This window comes from Cavia porcellus, unplaced genomic scaffold (assembly GCF_034190915.1).
Source record: "Cavia porcellus strain 051 isolate PalLab524CR breed Dunkin Hartley unplaced genomic scaffold, mCavPor4.1 scaffold_7, whole genome shotgun sequence".
In the NCBI taxonomy this organism is placed as follows: Eukaryota; Metazoa; Chordata; class Mammalia; order Rodentia; family Caviidae; genus Cavia; species Cavia porcellus.
This window is the reverse complement of record NW_026947490.1, coordinates 62,884,017-62,906,165: the sequence shown is the minus strand read 5'-3', so window position 1 is coordinate 62,906,165 and position 22,149 is coordinate 62,884,017. Positions and strand designations below refer to the sequence as shown.

General features: G+C 35.0%; 1 protein-coding gene across 1 annotated transcript in view; it reads right to left on the bottom strand.

Moving 5' to 3' along the window:
* Odad2 (outer dynein arm docking complex subunit 2) overlaps positions 1–22,149 on the bottom strand; it is a 181,094-nt gene that overhangs the window by 95,941 nt on the left and 63,004 nt on the right. The window lies entirely within an intron of this gene.

Genomic DNA, 22,149 nt, shown 5'->3' with positions numbered 1-22,149 from the left:
TGTGCTTGCTTCCCAGCAAGACCAGCACTGCAAACTGTGTTATAATTACTTAAACACACTGTAATCAAAATATCTTCATGACTAGCTGAAAAATGAATTATCATCAGAGTCATCTCTACACCATCTGTCTTCTGTTTATACATCAATCAGTTCAGGGAGCATAACCCTGCAATAGGTCCGCTGAGTACTTGCCGTGGAGGAGAAGGCCAAACAGAACTTAATACCCTTCACAAACATGGCTTTGTTCACAGAGACATTTTAAACACAAAGCAGATGAAAAAAGATAAGAACATCAAAATTCCTTTGATTTTTAATCTCCCACTGAATTTAATGTGTGCAGTACTCTAGCCACAGACAGAATAAACTCTGCTGGCTTGAAATGTCATTCAAATTCTTCTTGGAAAACTGACATTTAAAAGCTCTACATTTCTTGATTACCTGAGATGAGTTTGCCAGGGGAAAAAATGAATTATTCCAAAGGTTCCAAGTAGGATATCAGTTTTGCACAACCTTGTAAAATGGATGATGCAAACAGCCTACAGTAAGATATAAACTGCCTCAAAAACTTACTTCTAGTAAGAAAAAAGATGCTGAGAAAGTATTTTTAAATCAAAATTTAATGAAGTAGCTTTGTATCTCCAAAGTTTTCTATCAATATCATGTTGTAAAAGAAAGTTTTACTTCTCCCAATGGAAACCAAAGAAACAAATACACTAAGCACCTCACAAGAAAGGATTCACTTTTTCATTTAGTTACATATGCTACTGAAAATATAAATTAATGCTGATCTCTGAGTCTCTGCAATTTGTACACAAATTTTATAATAAACAATGAATAACAGAATACATCGGGCTGGGGATTTAGCTCAGTGGCATAAGCACCTGCCTGGCAAGTGCGAGGTCGTGAGTTCGATTCCCAGTAACGCAAAAAAAAAAAAAAAAAAAAAGAAGAAGAAGAAGAATACATCTCCATGTAGCACAGATTTACAACACAGCAGCTGAGTTAGCATTACAGTGTTTAAATATCCACTGTGAGAAATTGTCAGTAAATCAAAAGTCACTTAGATAGCACCTGCATCCAGTTTAAAAAGAAAAAATAGTAATTCAATTCTGAACACCTCTCTCTCCCAATAAAATGTTGCAATTAACTATAAAAATTCACTGTTAATTGTAAAACTCAGCCCACTGTCTGTGCTTCTCATCCCCAAACCCTAGACAATCCATCACTGTGAAAGTATACTTATAAACTTTATTCACAAATGAAGTTAAGTGAATACATCTGCTCATCCTTAGAAGACGATTGTGAAGCCATTCGTTACTGATGCTTTAAGAGAAGCTTCAACATAACACAGAGTAATAACCTGGTAAGAGGGAATAGTTATTTGAAAAATGTTTGCAAACTCAGAAACTAAGAAAGTCAGGGGCAGCAGACTTCTGGGTTCAACTTTATTCATCTCCCCATGCTCTGCCTGAAATCACTCACTACTGATTTTTTTACTTGACAACACTTAAAGTATCAGCCTCCCCATCTCTGTCTGAATGCTAACATCCTAATCTGGTCAGTATTATATCAGGATTACTGCAGATCTGAATAATTCAATTTTGTGTCTTCAGTTTCTCTGACTTTCCAATCATACGCTGCTGTGAAATTTATCCTCCTAAAGGAACTTTTAGAGCTACTGCAGCATCTCCTTAGAAGCCGGGACCCAGAGGCCTTCATTTTGTCCACAACACAACCTAGTAATCAATGCCTGCTGAACAATTCACAACCGAAAGATCACTCCTAGAACAGAACATTCCCAGTGGCTTCCTATTTCCTATGTGACAGAAGCCCAATGTCTGAATTTGGTATTCAAATATTTTGGGAAGTTGATGTATTCCTTCAAATTCCCTACATTCAAGTAATAACTAATAAAACTGCACAGCCATGTGCTAAACACTGAATGCAGGCATGCAGAATTAACAGAGTTCTTATTACCAGGATACTTATGCTCTATGACGTCACTGAAAACCCTAAATGAGCAAATACTGAATCTTGGTTCCTAGGGGCAAATTTTCTTCCTGTAGGCATCTGATCTGAACACCTTCATCAATCAATCAATAGACAGCCTTCTCTTATGTACGTTACTGTTTAAAAACATCTTATTTAATAGGAGTTGAATCATTAACATCAAACTTAGGGCCAACAGTGCAGTAACTCACCACCGCATAAAACTCAACCAACCAAAATGTTTTCTGGATGAGGCACACCACACTCTTATGGCACTTGGGAACACTAGATAACACCTCACCCCATATTTTGGGGCCATCTGAAACAACAAAATCACCAACCCAAGCACATAATTGCAAAACATGTGGCACCACACACTGCAAAAAGGACACCTATTTTCAAGATGAACCAACAAATCAGGTATCCGCTTTTCTGTCCTCAACTGGAAACACATGCCACTGACTAAAAACTGCTCACTGCTCTCTGAGGTCCATAACTGACAGTGAAAGTGCACTGTGAACTTTATTCATAAGTGATGTTGAGTAGATCAATTCATCAATACAGAATCTGCAAATTATGAGGATCGAATTGATATTAATTACCCCTCAGGAAACGACAGTCTAAGGAGGAAGACAGAGACCATCACAACCTATTATAGAACACGCTGCAGTAGACGTGTGCCTGGCTTCCATCGGAACACAGAGAAGACACTATTTTACAAACCATGGGAACTCCTCCACTATCAGATATGCCCATGCCATCTCCTTTTTTCTCTCTTACAAAAGGCCTACGACAAAACCTCTCTCACAGATCCTCTAGCTTCCACTTCATTTAAGCTTTAAAAACATCTTTGATTTTCTCTTTTCTAGCACTCAGAGCACACTGCTTTGCCTTGTAGTCATGTGTGTGCATCCTATCTCCGCAACACTCTGTCACCTCCAGGACATCAGGAATCATCTATTGCCCACTTTGCACAGGACCGACTCAGTGGATATAAAAACAAGAGTTTTTGTTTATGCCTTTTTGGATGATCAAAACTATCCTAACACAAATCCATTCCCTTTTTAACATTATACCTTCAAACTACATGCTCAAATTCTGAATCTAACCAGCAATATTTTCATTTGAAGTTGTCTCTAGGTTGGAGATGTATGTACACAGAATTTCTTTACAACTTTATTGCTTTGCACACAATACATATTCAGTTATGAGCTCACAGATGGTATTAATTTTTATCACCATTCATTTTCAATGGGTAAAATATAGTGAATTTGATTACCATCTTGCTCTGACCTCATTTCTAGAGTAGGTTAGCTCTTCTGGTCCTGATATCAATAGAATTTTACATTAATTTCTTGACATTACAAAAATGAGGTCAAATTTTTTGCACAATCTTTATCATGTATATCAAACTGACAGCTGGCAGAATAACAGCTCTAGAGAGATGAATAGATGTTCATATTCATTAAAAAAGGAAGCAGCTGCTGGTTGTTTCTTGGTTTCTCTGGCTGCCAGGATTGCCAAGAAGTCTGGGTGCCTCATCCACCCTCTGAGGCCACAGATATGAACAAATGAGAACAGTCTGTGCCCGTATTGTGGGCACGGGTAAGGCTATAGGGTTTCCTTCTGGCAAAGCCAATATAGCTATTTTGAAACCCTAAGTTTGCATGTTTTCTAAAAATGTCACAGTATTGCTGCAAATTCCTCTGATAAATACCATTGTAGGACAATGATAGCTCACATGAAGAGTAGCTAGCCAAGTAACATCAAGGGCCCAAAGGAACACAATGTCTTTTGTCTTGGTTACTTTCTTATAGTTGGGCCAAAATAGCAAACAGCCACAACTGAACAAAGAAGAGGATTGTTTTGGCTTGCATTTCATAAGTTTCAGTTATTGCATGTCTGGTTGGCTCTAGGCAGAGGTGTCATGGCGAAAGGGTCTCACAGAGGAAAGCAGAGTGAGAAGGGAGGAGCTGGGGAGGGGCACAAATCCTTTTGTGTCATGATCTTCATGACCAGACCCCACCTCTTCATAAAAAGTCATCTATACTGTTCCTAAAATTTAACCACCTTCCCAACCCACAAAGCTTAGGAAGTCATTTTGGATAAAAACCAAATCACAGTATCAAAGGATCCACCTGAAATCTAGATTTTGAAACCAAGTTGCAATTCAGTAGAACAGGAAATACAGATGTACATCAAAGTTTAAATGATCTTCCTTGTTAGAAAAAACTCACTAGAAAAGAATTTGTGTTTTAAAAATCCTCAGTGTTTTTATCTGTATGCATTATTCTACAAAGGCTAAGGGAGTACAAATTTGGAGAAAAGATGAATATGACGGTCAGGGGAGAGGTGTGTCAAGGTTCCCTTGGCCTTAGCAAGGCAAAAATAGGGTCTATCCTTTTATAGTTGTTATAAACAATATGAGTGATCAGTGAAGACTAGAAAGCAAACCATGAAAATCATTCACTCCCAGTCTCTGTTAAGTGAAGCTTATCATATGCAACTGGCACAAAGTGTTCAGCTGTTCATCAATTAGCAGTGCAAAGTTTGGCTACTTAATTGTGCTGGTGCCCATCACATCTCTCCATTGCAAAAGTATAGTTTTTCCTTTTCATCTGATAACAGTCTGGGTCATACACTGTCACCCTGAGCCAGTCCTATCCCAATAACCTTCCCTATTGAGAACTATTAATGGTAATTTCCATTAATTATCCTTGCCTAAAAGAATTATTGCACTAAAGATGTAATGATTTTTTAATCCAATTCTGCCAATCTTCTCAGTTTATTAGCTACTATTATTCTATAAACAGCTTTCTTTCATCAACTACTACAACTCAGTGATGTTCCCTCCAGAATTGCAGGATGAACGTTTAACCTTGTCCCTATCATGACCAATTTATGGTTACTGCCTCTAAATACACACTAAAAAAGATTTTCTCTTTTTTGTTCATTTTTCTTCAACCTATGTATGTGTGTCTAGAAACAACTAAAGATTTGAAAACTATACTATCAAAAATGAAGAATTCATTAGATGGGTTTAACAGCAATGGGTCACAACAAAAAGAAAGATATCTGTGAACTGAATACCAATAAATAGTATCCAACTTGAAAAACAAAGAGACAAAAATAATAAGGGAAAGTCCAAATCTGTGGTATTTTAGTAAATGAAAAACGTATGTGTAATTGGGATGCCAGGAATAGAAGACAGAATTTTTGTGAATAGCTCAATCCTGAAGAGAATAAATGAAAAGGAAAAACATGCCTATATACACCATGATCAACAATTAAGGGGCTGGAGCAGTGGCACATGTTTGTAATCTCAACTATTCAGGAGCCGAGAATCACAAATTTAAGGCCACCCTGTACAACATAGTAAAACCCATCTCAACAAAACAATAAAGTGGAGGATGTAGCTCAGTGCTGAAGTGCTCTCGGTAATATCCCTCCAAAAAGGGGAGGGCATTATGTCTTAGTCCATTCAGGCTGCAAAAACAGAATACCACAGACTGGGGCGCTTACTCATAATAAACATTTATCTAGTTCTGTGGGCCACAAATGTCAAACACAAAGGCACTGGAGGAGTCAGGGTCCAGTGAGAGGCTGCCATGTGGAGAAGAGCTAAGGACGCTCTGGGGAGCTGCTGTTCACAGCTCTGTGCTTCTCTCATTAGGACTGCACTCTCATGGCCTATTTACTGCCCAAATGTTCCGGATTAAATACCCTCACAGTGAGAGTGAGGTTCAACGTGGGACCCGAACATTAAGTGTAGAACACATTAAGAATGGGATATTATGCTACAAAGGAAAGCTGACTTCTCACAAGAAACATGGTCAAAAAATACCCACTAGCATTGCCTTTGTTAACTGCTAAAAGAATAGTAACTATCAACTTAGACTTCTGTATCGGGAAAACAGCCATCCAAAATGAAGCCGAAGAGCTCTGCTTGCCTGGGCCATTTCATAAGCAGCAAAGCAGTCGCCACGGGGGATGGCAAGATTGTTTTAGTGGCTCAGCAAGGAAGTGAAGTGGATGGAAGGAGTCAAACAGAGAGCACACTAGAAACAAACAAATCTACAGCCCTGTTTTAAGTGTTGCCCAGTCTTTTTGTCAGGAGTTGATAAAATTGGTATTTTTAAAAAGAAGATTGAACAACACACTTAACCAATCCAATTTAACACTACACAAAACTAGAACAGAATATATATTTTTCTGTAGTGCCAAAGTAATGTTTGCAAAGGCTGACCATAAGACTGGGCAATAAAGATAAATATGAGAGAACAGAAATCACAGAAAATACACTCTCTGATCTTAGGATATTAAACTAAAAACCAGTAACAATATGGTATCGGGAAATTACTCAAATTCTGGAAATTAAATAACTATGAAAAAGATCTCTTAATACAAAAAATCAAAGAGGTATTGGCACTTGAATGTTTATTGCACCACCATTTATAATAGCTAAGATATGGAATCTAAGTGTCCATCAAAGAAATGGAAAAAGAAAATGTGGTGTCACAGTGGAACACTATTCACCCATAAAAAATAATTCTTGTTTTAACAGAGGCCATTATGCTAAATAAGTAAGCCAGATACAGTAACACAAAACTGCATGTCTTATTTCATATGCAGAAGAGAAAAACACTGGTTACAATGAGGTGGAGAACAGTGGTGACCAGAGACTAGGAAAGGAAAGTGATAATAGACAGGTCAGGTAACAAGAATCCCAAGACAGGTAGATAAGAGCAATGTGTTCTGGTGCACAGTAAGAGAATACAGTTCATGGCAGTGTACCATATATTCTGTAAAGAACTAGAAGATTTAGAAGCTTCTCAATACAAAGAAATTGTGTTTAAAAGATCAAAATGATAACTTTGTTGATCAATGTACACTGTATAAATGTATTTAATTTTCACCTTGTACTTCACAAATGTATGCAATTTTGTCAATTTAAATTTTAAAATTTTAAAAAGGAACACAAATTTGAAAATAAGAATATTTTAATTAGATAAAAATAAGAACTTTTATTTGTAAATGAAGCAAAAATCACTTAGAGGTAAATGTGTAACTTTCGACAATTACTTAAGAACAGAACTGACCTGTAATATTAGTGACCACTATTTTTACTTTATGATACAATAAAAAAAGCAAAAAAGTAAAAGTGAATATAATATATAAAAATGGAGAATTTAAACAGAGAATGGACAAAATGGAGAAATCAGCAAAATAGAGAAATCAACAAACTCAAAAGTTGGTTCTTTCAAAGGATGAATAAAACTGATAAACCACTAGAGCAAACACTGACAAAATTTTGCTTATAAAGGCCAGAGTATAGATACTTTAGGCTTTCTAAATAGCATGATTCTGTCACATGTTATCCTTTGTTTTGTTTTTATTTTCTGAAACAACATAAAGATGTGAAAATAAAATGGCCGTAAGCCTCCTATGAAAAACTGACCAAAAAGATAGACACAGAGTGACAGACAGACACAGAGAGAGAAACAGAGAGACAGAGCGAAGACAAGAATCTCCACAGAACAGGGTGGTGAACCTATGGCACGCATGCTTCAGTGGGCTTTCTGTGTGACTGAGAGCTCGATAAGGTCCACCAGCACTGTTTTAGAAACTATAAATCATAAAAGAATGATTAATATAATAATTCAGGAATATTTTAAGTTAAACTTAAATACAATGAACGTATATATTGCAAAACACAAATTACCAAAACTGATTCAGGAAGAAATAGAAAACCTAATGATGCCATAATTTTAAAAAAAGATTTCTAATTTAAAAATACCCATAAAAAACTTTTCATAAAGAAAACATCAAGTACAGATGAGTTTGCTACGGAATTATATCAAAGAAACAACACTAAACAAAATCTATCAAAATAAAGAAAAATAATCTCTTGTAACATGAAGTCTGCATTGCACTGATACTAAAATTGCACAAAAATATTACAAGAAAATAAAACTATTAGCTAATACACCTCATGAACATACAGAGAAATACAAACCATCAGTAAATTTATCCTCAAATATGAGAAAACTGTAATACAATAGAAAGGGTGGTTTTATCATGTAATGCACCTTATTCACAGAGGAAGAAATCCCAACTCAATCGTCCCAATAAAACAGAAAAGACATTTTCCTAAATTCAAAGCCCAATTTTAAAAACTCTTACAACACACTAAAAATGGATGGAAACTGCTTCAAGGTTATAAAAGGATATCTTTTAAAAGCCCTGCACAAGTAATACCACAGTTAATGGTAGCATTTTAAATGATTTCTCTCCAAAACCAGAAATGTTCACACTCACTTTTTTATAACAGAAGTTCTGAGCCGTTTAATAGAGCAAGAAGAATCAAAAGCATATGAAATTGTGGCGGGAAAGGAAAGCAAATTATTCGCAATTACATAATTCTACATTTAGAAAACACTATGGAATCTGCAAAAATATTAGAATAAACTTAGTAGGTTGCAACAAAATATAATACTGGAATACATATTTTAGAATCAATTATATAATCACTGCTTCAAAAACAACTGGAAAAAACAATAATTATCTTTCACAGAAGCACAAGCAGAAAAATTCCTAGAAATACCTAACAGACATGTACAAGATTTCTATGAGAGAAACTGAAAACCCACATAAATGGTGAGACTAGATGCCATATAAATGGATTGGAAATGTGAATATCATTGAGATTTCCATTATTCTTAAGTTGATCTACATATTTCTAACATTATTTAACTAAATTTCTATACACTTTAAAAATTATTTTAGACAAAGTAGTTAAAAGTTGATCAAGTTGGCTTCATTCCAGGGTTGCAAGAAAGGTTTAGCATATGGAAATCAATAATGTAATATGCCACATAAATAAAATTAAAAATAAAAATCTTATGAACATCCTAATTGACAAAAACCCTTTGAAAAAACTGAACTGTCTTCATGCAAAAGCACCAAAGGAACCAGGAACAGAAGGATCATGTCTCAGTACAACAAAGGTTACACAGACAATCCCGTGGTTAACATCAGACTAAATGGAAAAAACTTGAGAGCATTTTCTCTACAATTATGATATGAAACAAGGACATTCATGCTCACCACTCCTAGTCAATATACAGTATTACTTGATATTTTAATGAAATCAATTAAGTAGAAGAAAAAAATAAAAGAGAGATACAAATAAGAAAGGAAGAAGTCAAGTTTATTTATTTGCAGACAATATGATCTTATACTTAGAAGACCTTAAAGATTCCACAAAGACTTTTAGAACTGGTCAAGAAATTCAGCAAAGTAACAGGATACCAAAAATCAGCACACAAACATCAATAGCTTCCCTATACACCAATAATGAGCCCTGTGAGAAAAAAATCAGTAAAACAATCTCATTTACAATAGCTTAAGAAAAACCTAGGGGTCAGTCTAACCCAAGAGGTATAAGACCTCTACCATGAGAATTTCAGAATACTGAAGAAAAAGACTGAAGAAGACATTAGAAGATGGAAAGACTTCCCATTTAATGAATCAGCAGAATTAGAATTGTTGAAGTGATCATGCTACCAAAAACAATCCACAGACTGAATACAATCCCCATCAAAATTCTCATGATCTTGTTTGCAGAACCTGAAAAAACTCTTAAAATTAAAATGGAATGATTCAGAATGTCAAAACATTTCTGAGCAAAAAGAACAAGATTGGATGCATTACAACACCTGATTTCAAAATACAACACAAAGCCATAATAACCAAAAAAAAAAAAAAAAAACCAATGTAACACTGGTACAAAACACATAGACCAACAGAATATAACGGAACACAAAGAAACAACTACAGCAAATGAAGAAATACTTCTCAAAAGAAGAAATATAAAGTACAGCCACTATGAAAATCAGTAAGGAGGTTTCTGAAAAAGAAAAACCCTAAAGCTAAAAGTACCATGTGACACAGGTATGGTACTTCTTGATGTTAACATACTGTAGAGATACAGAAAGACAAGCACCATGTTGTCCCCAATATGTGGGATATTAAAGACAAAATGAAAGTAGAAAGGAGACTAACATTAGACAAGATGAAGGATATGGGGAAGAGGTGGTATAACAGAAGATAATGAGGGACAAATATAATCCAAAAAATTATGTGCATGTATGAAAATACCACAATGAAATTCAATGTTATCAAATTAATAGGCAAAAATAAAAATATGTTTGAAAAAGGACATAGACCTGACCATTTATGGTCAAACATTTCAACCAGTGTACCAAGTAATCAAATAGGAAATGGTGTTTTCAATAAGTGATACTGGAATCAGTAGCTATTATATAACATTAAATTTGGCCCCTTTTTTCATGCCATACTTTAAAAAACAAGGTTGATCACAGGACATGAAACCTACTCACCATAAAAGGAAAACTGACAAATAGAACATCAAATGGAAATTTTTTACTCAAAAGGCAGACTTTATGCATATTGGGAAAAATTACTGGACAGCACATGTATGCAGTAATGGATTTGTATCCAAAATATGTCAAGGATTCTTCAAATCAACAAACACGATCCAATTAAAATGGGACAAAGGATTTGAACAGACCACAAAGGAATATGTACATGAGGACAATAAGCACATGGCAAGCTACTCAATGTCATTAATTATCAAAGAAAGATAAGGAGATGACAATGGCATACCCATTCATCACATTCTCTCAGCTAATTTCAAAGAAGGCTGATATTTAGCGGATTAGGGTGAGGGTTAGGTGCAAAACTGTACAGCCCCTGTTGTGTAATATTTGGAAGTTTCTAATAGAATTCCATGCCCTGCCTGAATATGCAGAAGAAATCTGTAGAGATGGAAATTAAAATGTATTTTCTGAGGGTGGACATGAGGATTGATTGGAAAATACCATGAGCAAACTTTAGCAGGCAAAGGAGACGTTCTGTATCTACTTTTGGATGATGACTGTATATGCAAATATGATTGTGAGAATTTACCAAAGGAAGCAAATGTAAAGTAACCCACCAAACTGAAAACATGAGTCCAGAGAGAAACAAGCACATACACCTGCTTCCGTTTATATGTATTCCGGATGGAAACCAAACTAAACTATGACCTATAGGAAGGCATTTTTAAGTATAAACTTATGCAAACAAAGCCAGGTACTAATATCTATAGCAGGCAAGTGAAAGGATTTTGCCCCAGATGGGACACTGTAGCAGGTGGGAGCCTGGGAGGCAGAACCAAGGGGCACTAACTTGAGGTCACCTTTCTCGCCCCTAGGCAATTTAACTGTGGTGCCAAATAAATACCAATGGGCTACCAGTACATCAGTAATGCCCCTTAGGCACACCCCCCACCCTAAACTATATGCATGCCCCCACACTATGTGTCTGGCGGAGAGAATGCCAGACTCCGGATGTCATGGAGTCTCTCTCCACATTCTTAGAAAAAAGCCCACCTTTATTTCATATTTCTTATCTTTTTAGCCGCACTGAAAATTCTAGCAGCAAGAAGGGAGCAGTCTTCAGGGCAGGGAGGTGGCACAGAGTGGGCTGTGATAAGGAGAGGAACTTACGGGTTTCCGGTAAAGATAATGTTCTACTTCCGGCCATGGGTGGCACTTACATAACTCTTCCTTTCCCAGTAGTTTATCGATGTGGTCATTTACATCACGCACTTTCCATAATGTGTATTATACTTCATGAATTGCAATTTTTAAAATGACAGTTTTGTTTCGTTGTCAACACACATACATATGCTGTCTCACAGGAAATAATGCTGAGTAGTTCATTTATTCAACAATTAAACTGAGATCATGTCATACTTGATTGCATGAAATATGTAATGTAAAGGAACAAAATCCATATATTCGCATTAAATAAGAAAGTCAAGATTCAGGGGTTTAGGTGATTGACTTAATTAGTTCTCATTTGACATTTTTGTGTCTCGATTAAACTTAAGTGCTCTTAAAAGTATTCACATGAAAAAGAAAAAGAAAATGTGCTAGGAAGAAATAATGTTATTCCTGACACAAACATGTAAAACATATACTTCACCGTGTGCCTTATGCAAACCCTCAAAAGTCACAAACACTGGTTTTGTGGCACAAGGAATATTTGGGAGGCCACAGAGATTAAATCTCTTCTGTATGCAAACAAGCATAATTCTACTGCTTTTCCTTTTTAAAAAGAACAAACTCAATGTAAAAATCTTTGAAAACTATGTAAATGCAACCTAATTATGCTTAAACCACAAAAGACAGGAAATTTAGAGTTACAGATTCCATGGTAAGTTTTCATTCTCTCCTGGTGTGTATGTCTAGGAAGAGTCTTTCATTACATGATCACATAACACTGGACCATGTAACAATCAGTTCAACAAATGTTTATTTCATAATGTGTGGAAGGAAAGTGTTTTATAGGATAATTTATGGAAAACAAGTATATTATTTAGAAAGATGGTTAGGTAAAACTTCTTAGAATCCTGGGCATTTCAAAATATTAATAAAATCATTTTGTTCCAATTATCTTCTAAAGAACATGAAATGTTAACTCTTACAGCAAATTCCTGCTTACATTTGAAAGGCAATCTTTAAATTTTATGCTTATTTTGAAGCAATGGAAAACTTAGGACATGAGGATTTCAGCATGTTTGAATCATTTATGCCACACATTTTTTTAAAGAATAGACACAAAATGAATCATAAAAACCTAAGAGTTCAAAACATTTTTTAAAAATCCCTTATCACTATATTTGAGTTTGATAGGATTCCTTATAATTCATTTACTTTCAAAGTTGATTTCTTTAAAAGGAAGAGTAAAGCATTCACTCTGCCTTCCCAGTAGGAGATGTACCTCAGGTTAATCAACACTGAAATATCAAGCTATTGTTACAGACAGCCAGGTTAGTTAGAAATATTACAGGCAGTGAGAAAAGACTAGGTCCTCAAAGGAGCCAATGCAGAAGCTCAGATACTTTGCAACTGTGGGGGAGACAGATCCCTCCTGCTTTGGGTCAGGCCTGGAGACAAAGGATCAAACAAATACATCCATATTCTAAGGATAGGGAAATTAGTTCCCTATCACCCTGAGGAACCCAGGAGTCACCACTCCAACCCCCTAGGGAAGTCAATGCTCCCTAAGAATGCCCGCTTTCTATGTGACTCACTTCCCTATTTCTCCCCAATTTAATCAATTTTACCTGAACAAATAATCTTACTGGTTAACCATAGTTCTGACCCACCTCATGCCCATCTGCCTTGTGAGTTCCCAGTTTTCCCCACCTTGAACAGTCTCACCCCATGATTTTACTCTATAAAAGTCCCTGGAAAAGACAGAGCCCCTGGCAACCTGCTGGGGACCCCTTCTGTCTCTCTCAATAAATATATTCTGTTCTTAACCTCCGTCATTCCTAAAATTCATTCTTCAATTTTAGAGAACATGAACTGGTACTGGACATACTAAGTAGGTCAGGAGTTTCATTCCCCTATATCACTATCAGTCAGGAGATAAAACTTATAAAATTATTAGGTCATATATATAAAGAGAAAGTCATCAAGGTACCCAAACAAAAAGATCAAGTAACTTACAAGGAAATATTAGACTACCATCAGACTTTTAAAAATTGGCAAAGCAACGCAATGAGCTGAATTTTGTTTAACTCAGTGAAAGAAAAAGGAAACCAAAGATGTGCTAACAAGGCTATCTTCCAATTACTTACAGAACATAATTTCAACTATAAGAACTTTGAAGCCCATAAGTGATGCATGGGACATTTTAGAAGGTTCTGCTGGAGGACAAACTCCAAGTAACTTAAAGATGACTGTAAAACTTCAGCAAAACAGGTGATGATGATGGTAATATGTGTATACCTAGAGATACGTAACTGTTGATTTAAGATTGAAACAACAATAGGGTATAGAGTACAATAATTATGTCTGAATGTAAATTATAATGATGAAATAGAAATAATCTGCTTTAATCATTAGAGAGAACAAGATAATCAACCCATAGATTACTGTATAAGCAAAAAATTGTGAGTTAAAAGACAGCCAATAAAAATGGAGAAACCGATTAGTGAATGATTAAGAAAAACAGAATGAGGACATTAGAAAAATTATAGTTACAAAGAAAATCACTAGAAAAAATGCGAATTTTTCTAAATAAAACTTTAAACAAGAAAGAGCTGATAAAAAATCATAATAAATATGATAAAATATAATTAATTTTTTAATATTATGATATTCTTTAGGCCACATATCAATCATATAAATAGATGTGCAGGATTTATATCACTTATTAAAACAAAAAGTATATCTGACTCACAAAGCAATATGCAACTATATACTATATACAAGAGCACACTTTAAAAGGATTCAGAAAGACATTGAAAACTAAATGGATAGACCAAGGATAACAGGCAAATGGAAACAGTGAGAGAACAGGAGTAGCTCGGTATGGTGACAGGTGCTGGAAGGCAGGAGGAGAGAAATTTTGGGACCAGCTTAGACAATGTAATTACTTCCAGAGACTCTGGGTACAAAACAAGTAAATAAATTAATTAAAATTAAAATTAAATGATTGTGTTGTAACTCAGTACAAAAGACTAGGTTTTAAGGTTTAATTCCCAGTATCGTAAAAGAAAAAAAAAAGGAGGGAGGAGAAGAGAGATGAGAGAGAGGGGAAGGGAGATCTTTATACCACGCAAAGGAAAAAACACACTACAATTCACTGAACATGACAAGTCTGTAACTGGAATTAATAAAAGCCATTTGAAGCATTTATACACCCGAACATATAGGACCAGGATCCTGCCTGTAAGGGATCGCCTCATGCAAAACATGCGTGAGCTATCAGATTGCACAGACAGACACACACATGAAAACTTGCTAACCTTCAGTATAAGACAGTGTGAGTAAAGGCACATAAAGTATTACAGAGAAAGGAGACCTAATAACGTAATAGACCTTAAAAAGACACATCCAACTCTATACTCTGTTAATAAGAATATACATCTATATCCCAAGCGCTTATAATATATTCAAAGAATTCATCTTTTATTCGATTATAAAGAAAAGACCAATGAGCTTCATTAAGTTAAGCTACACAGTAACCAAAATGTAACATACTACACATACTTAAAAGAAATAAGGAATGGAAAGGATATTCCTTGTAAAATTAAAACATTCTGTTAACTTCTGGGCTGAGAGAAAATACAAATTGAAATTAAGGAATTCCATTAAAATGATGACAATGAAAGTATTATTATTAAAATCTGTAAAGTGTACATACACTCAAGATAATACCAAAGGAAAACTTATAACAAAAACCACTTTTAGCTGAGCAGTTTCCATGGAGACTAAGTGACTCATGAAAACTAAAAGTACTAAAATAGATTTTTATAGAAAAATATGATGACTTGGCTCTTGACATTTTAGAAAATTTTTACTCTTTTATAATTTCTTACTCTTTAAATTCATTTTCCTTACAGTTGCTTTAGCTACTCCCCTGGTAATACATATAGCTAGTAATGGAGGTAGTATCTTTGCTCTTAATTTTAGTAAAAACGTATTTAGTGTTTTGCTATGAGTACATATTAATTTGTAGTGTTTTGTAATTAGGAGTAGGTGACAAATTTTGTCAAAGACTTTTTAGGTTATGTGTTGCATTGTGATTTTTTTCCTTATATCTATTAATTAAAATAAAAAACTCCTTTCTCAAAACTAGAAAAATAAAAAATAAGCCAAATGAAAGCGTTAAGAAAAATCTGTGGAGTAAAGAACAGAAAAGTCTTTTTCAGAATAATAAAACAAATACTATAATAGCTAACTTGATCAAGGGAAATGTATACAAAATTTTTAAATGACAAGATAAAAAATCAAAGCAGACAAAATTTAAAAATTATAAAAGACTACTCTGCATATACTAATATTCAAATAAATTTGGAAATCTAAGTGAAATTGAGAATTTCCTAAGAAAATATAGATTGCCAAAAGGACCCCATTAGAATAGAAAAGATAAACAGACCAGAAAACCATCTAATCAGAGAAAGGTATTGAACAACTAATTTTAAAAAGCCAGGAGCGTTCACACAATTGCGTAAGATATGTCTACCAAACATTCAGGGTCATGAATATTGAGCAATATTAAATAAATCATTCCAGAGAATATAAAGTAAAGGAAAATGTCCTGCTCCCTTTGCAAAGCAAGTACAACATAGACACCTATATTTGATAGACATTTTTTTAAAAAGAGGAAAATAAGAAAAAATAAAAACTTTAATATCACTCCCTGAATATTGCAAAAATACTTTAAAAATTTTAGTGAAGTTCTAAACCACATTAAGAAAATCATATTTACTTCAAGACCTACTTCAAGATTGGGAGGCTGGTTCAATGTTTGGAAAGGCATTAACCCCATTAGTCATATCAACAGATTCGGGGAAGATCACAGTGAAACCTATAACTCAAGAAAGTCTCTGACAAAATGCATCATCTATTCCTTATTTTTAAAACACTTTAAAATACAAATTAAAAGATACTTTTTTATGTTGCTCCATTTTATGTTTTATTTTGAGGAGAATCAAACCAAATGAGACAAAACAAAATAGAGTCAATCAAAACAAAAGGATGAACATAGTCCAGGACTTAAAAAACAAAATACAAGAAGATCAACAATGGCTACTACAATGCCTCTTGTTATCTTCAAAAGAATTGCTCATATCATCAGGCACAATAAAATTGAACAAAACAGTACAGAACAAAACCAATAAAAACAAAACACCGGAAACATTATAGGATTTCAAAAGAAGATAATAGTTAAACCAGAATGAGTATCGCAGTATATCTTATTGTCTTCAAAGTAGTTGCCTGTACCATCAGACTAGAAACTATCAAACAAAATAGAATACAATAAAATCAGTCAAAACAAAACAGTGAAAGTAATACAGGCTTCAAATCAAGTTAATAGGAAATTTAAAAATGGTTATCATAATATGTCCTGCTATCTTTGGAATAGCTGTCTATGCCATCAAATCTAATACAAGTAGACAAACTGAAACAAAATAAAATCAAACTAAACAGAACAATGAAAGCAATATGGGTTTCAAACCATGATAACAGATTAACAATGGCCCTGCCTTCCCTTTTGAGACAATTCCTCCCCTTTCACTTTCACAGGGTGTACTGTATATTTTGCATCCCACTAACTCCTTTAGTTTTTATATTAGGGAGGCAACTTGCTATTCATCTAAATGATTCCGAACCTTTTTACCCCTGAGCATGATCTTAAGTTGTATCCATTTACCTACAAGAGCTTCAAGGTTTTCTTTCTTTATAGCTGAGTAGTTTTCCATTATATAAAAGTGTCATGGCTTTCTAACCCATCCGCAGCTGATGGGCAAGCTACTCCCACTTTTTTCTGGTTCCCTGTAAAAGATACTTTTTGATGTATTAATACATGTGTACCTACACGTGTATCTATCCATATCAAAATGCTACCATTTTTACTGAAATCAAGAGCAAGGTAAAGAGATTACTTCACTGCTATCCAATATTTGTTACTTAAGAAGTAGCTAGTGAAATTACAAGAAAAATGAAAATGTAAAGGAATAAAAATTTCCCTAAAACCCCTAGAGTTCATCATATTTTTCCATAAAGATCTAGATATGAAGTAAGTTTAGTTTTCATGGGTCATTTACTTTCCAAGGAAGGTACTCAGCTCTGCCACACTAGCACAAAAACTGTCAAATAAATGAATGAATGTCACTGTGTTCTAATAAAACTTTATTTATAAACAGAACATTTAATTCTGTTTGCCAACCATTGCCCTAGAGAAAGAACAATAAAATAAACTGAGAAAGAATTCTGCTAGTAGTAGGAAGCCGGATTAACATGGAGGACATGATGGTTGCCGCAGTTTGAATCTAACCTGTCTTCTAAAGCAGTGTATTAAAAGCTTGGTCACCAGCCTGTGGTGCTATGAGAAAGGTGGTCGGAACTTTAAAATGTGGGGCCAAGTGGGAGGGTTTAAGTCTTTGGGGCAGTGGCCTTAAGAAAAATTACAGTCCCTCCTTCTTCCTGTCTCTCTGTTACCTGGACAGGAGGTAAACAAGCCTCTTCCTCCCAACACTCCACCGTGTTATACTGCCTTCCCACAGGCTCCCAACCTGCAGAACTCACTGATCGTGCCTACCTTCAAAACTGGAACTCAATAAACCTTTTCTCTTTATAAACTTGCTACTTCAAGAATGTATTACAGTAATAGAAAGCCAACTATTTTTCTGTAGTAGTGGGTGGGGAACAAACCATGTATACCATTAATAAAGGTGATTAATAAATTAGGAATGAATTGAACAAGCATGAACAAAATCCACATGAAGAACTCTTTAAAATACTCTTCTAAATAACAAAAATGGACCTGAACAATGGAAGTTTTCTGTAATTTTAATTTGCCATACATGATGTGATGATGATCACAGAACAAGCTATGGGAATGCTCAGAATATTCTTTTGTAAATATTCTAAATGTTCAATGCCGTTTCAAAGTAAAAGCTAAAAAGAAGTTTAAAAATAAAGCAAAGATTCTGAGGTGTGGAAAATAAATCATAAAAATTTCTGGAGTATTTAGCTGTAATATTTTTAGATATTTGAAATTTTATAGCATTTTATTAGAAAGTTACGTTCCACAAAATATAAAAGTTAACAGTTTCTTTAAATGTTGGTGTGATTTTATATGCTTAAAGACCAAATTGATTTCAGATAAATTCCATACAACAAATAGATATTAAAAGTCACTAAGAAAAATCCAGCATAAATTAATCTAACTTTTCATAAGCTTAATGTTTCACAGTGTCTGCTGTCTTACACTACAGGGAGAGGCATCATGAAATATTGAGCTTTTAAAACAATAATCTGGAGTACTGGAAAAATACTGAGTTTTACAAAGTATCATTTAACATGGCTAACTTTTGACTTAGTAGCCCAATTGTTATTGCTAAGGTATTTCTTTTTTTTTAATTTTTATTTAAAGAAAGACTAAACAAAACAGAAAACGGGTAGAAATAATATATACTTTTAAAGAAAAAAATAAACAGGTAAGAAATCACTAGTTGATGATTATAGATTGTCCTCTTATAAATAAGGCTTATTCAAGATACTAAAGTGGAGAATATGAAGTGGGGATTCAAACAGTGAGACTGCAATCAGTTCTGTTCAACTATCCAAGAAAAACTTAGAAATATAGTTATCAATACAAGTGTATCCTATACACTGAAACATACATAGAGTTATCCATATCTTCAATTATGTTCAGATCGAACAAACCCAAGGAGGCTAATATCACTCTGAACAAAGAATAATACTATTGCTGGGTTTCACATTATGATACTCCAGGATCAGCACTGGGTACTTTAGTGTCTCTTTTTCTTCAAAGTATCTGTTCATTTTACCATGCATCACAAGATTAGTTCTCATAACCTTTATAGATTCTACACATGGATGAGTCTTAACATGTATTTCTATCCTTTCTATTTAGAAGGAGAAACAAAGCAAGACAAAACAAAATATATTCCTATAAACACACGAAATGAAAAAGACATATAAAACCATTGTACAAAGAGTTCTACCATAGTTCCTGTGTTGTCTCCTTTTCTCTTCAATAGAACTGGCTATATCATCAGACATAGTATAATTGAATATATCAGTACATAACAGTATTAATAAAAACACAACTTTGTATATAGTATACAACTTCAAAAACAGGCAGTTATCAAACTAGAATGTTTATTGTAGAGTCTTGTCATCTTCAGTGTAGTTGCCTATACTCTCAGACTTGATACTATCAATCATATCAATTTTGAATAATATCTGTTGATACCAAGCAGCAATCAAACAAACCAAATTCAACTACGATCAGTCATGATAAAAAACAGTGTAAGTCATACAGGGCTACATTAAAGATGATAACTGTGCTATATCCTGATGTTTTGGGGATAGCTGTCTGTGCCCTCAAATCTAATGCAAGTAGACAAACTGGGACAGAATAAAATCTACCAAAAAAAGAATAAAATCTATCTAAGCAGAGTGGTGCAAGTAATGTGGATTTTAAATCCTGATTAACAATATCTTCTGGCATCTTGTTTAAGACTCTCACTCCCCTTTCACTTCCCCAGGGTACACTGTGCATTTTTGGGTCTGAGCAAGACCCTTGGTTTTTAAATTGGGGGGTAGGGGGCAACCTGCTATTTACCTATGTGGTTCCAAACCTTCTCTCTCCTGGACTTGATCTCTAATTGTATTCCTTTACCTATTAAAGCCTGTCTTTCCAATCTATCCACAAATACTGGTATAGTTGCCCCTATTACTTTCTGATTCTCTGTCACATAGAGCATTGTTTTCTCATATTTGATTTTTAGTCCATGTACTCTTTTTCATGTTAATTATATTTCCTATAAATAGCATCTTGGTGGACCCTGCCTCCTGATCTACTCCACATGTGGTTTTTTTTTAATTTGGTGTATCAAGGCCATCTATATTAGAGATTACAACCAACCTTCTCTGCCTCATTTCTGTTGTGCTCTTTTTTTGACCATCAGTTGTCTGCTTATCTTCTTCATTCTGTTTTCTGCTCCATTCATTGAGGCCTCTCTGCCACTGTTCCTGGAATCCTAGTACTTTTCTCTCTCTCTAGAATGCCCTATAGTATTTTCTGTAGAGTTGGATTGGTGGTTGCGAATCTCCCATGTTCCTCTTTATCTTGGAAGCATCTTGTTTCTCCATTAATTTCTACAGACAGTTTAGCAGGGTATATCAATATGGGCTGGAGGTTATTTTCTTTCAGGGCGTGGAATATTTCACTCAAAGCTCTTCTTGACTTGATGGTTTGTGTCAAGAAGTCTGCCATTATTCTTATGGGCCTTCCTTTATAGGTTATCTGTTTCTTGTCTGTAATAGCTTTTAATATTTGTTCTTATATTAAATTTCTGGGATCTTGATTATTATATGCCTGGTTATAGTTCTGTTTTGGTTGTAGGTGGCTGGAGTTCTGTATGCCTCATATATCAGAATATCATTTCCTTTTCCTACGTTTGGGAAGCTTTCCTTAATTATTTCTGTGAATAACCTTTGTAGTTCATTTGTACCCTTGCTTCTTCATTCACATTCTTTATTCTCGTTATAGATCCTCTTGTCTTCTAGCCTTTGTATTGTTACTGCTTGTTTCCTTGTTATTTTTAAAAAGTTTTTCCTTTCATAATCCCACATTGTGAAACTGTCCTCCAGTTTGGATAATTTATCCTTAGTTTCTTTCAAGCAGATTTGCCATCTTTCCATAGAGATTTTAATTTCCTGGTATTCTCTTTGAATCTGCTTTATGTATTCTATATTTTCTTTATATTCATCATCAAATGGTTCTCTTCTTTGAGTTCCTCCCTTCTTCCATCTGTGTTTTCTTGAGGGATGCTTAGCATCTCTTTTATTAATCTTCTTATATCTTGCTTTACTTGGCTAAATATTTCACTTTTGAACTCGTCTATGAGGTTCCGAAGATATCTCTTTATGTCCACTGGTGCCGTGTCTGATATTGCATGTTTGCTGCTCTCATTCTCCTTTGTATTTACCTGTCCTGGGTCAATGTTCTGTGTTGGAGCCTGGGGACTTTTTCTTGTTGCTTCCTCTTCTTTTTTGTTTCTTCCAGGAGGTCCCAGTTTCTTTCTTTGTTGGTTACAATTCTTCTGAAGCACACTGGTTAGGTGATCCCACTGCAGTGTGCTAGTGAGTTGCAGACAGGGACAGCGGATGCTGACCCCTCCCATCCAGATCAGTCAAGCCGCTGTGGCCTGCACTGTAATACTATGCACCGCCTCCCCTCCGGATCAGTCAAACTTCTAAGGCTTCACTGCAATAGTATGCGCTGCCATGGTAGGGAATTGATTTTGGATAACCTATCGGGTCTCAGCCAGGTCGCATGACCCAGGCCTAGCTCACTCCACCAATCCCGTTTGGGAAGGGAACAACTGATTGAAGTCATTGCTGCCCCTTGTACTTTCCAGTCCTGCCTGGTCCCAGAATGTCATCCGCCAGAACCCTCCTTTCTGTGGGATGGCTCCACTCCCATCACTCACCACAGGTCGATGCAGGCTCCCCTCCAGCTCAGCTCTCCGTTGGG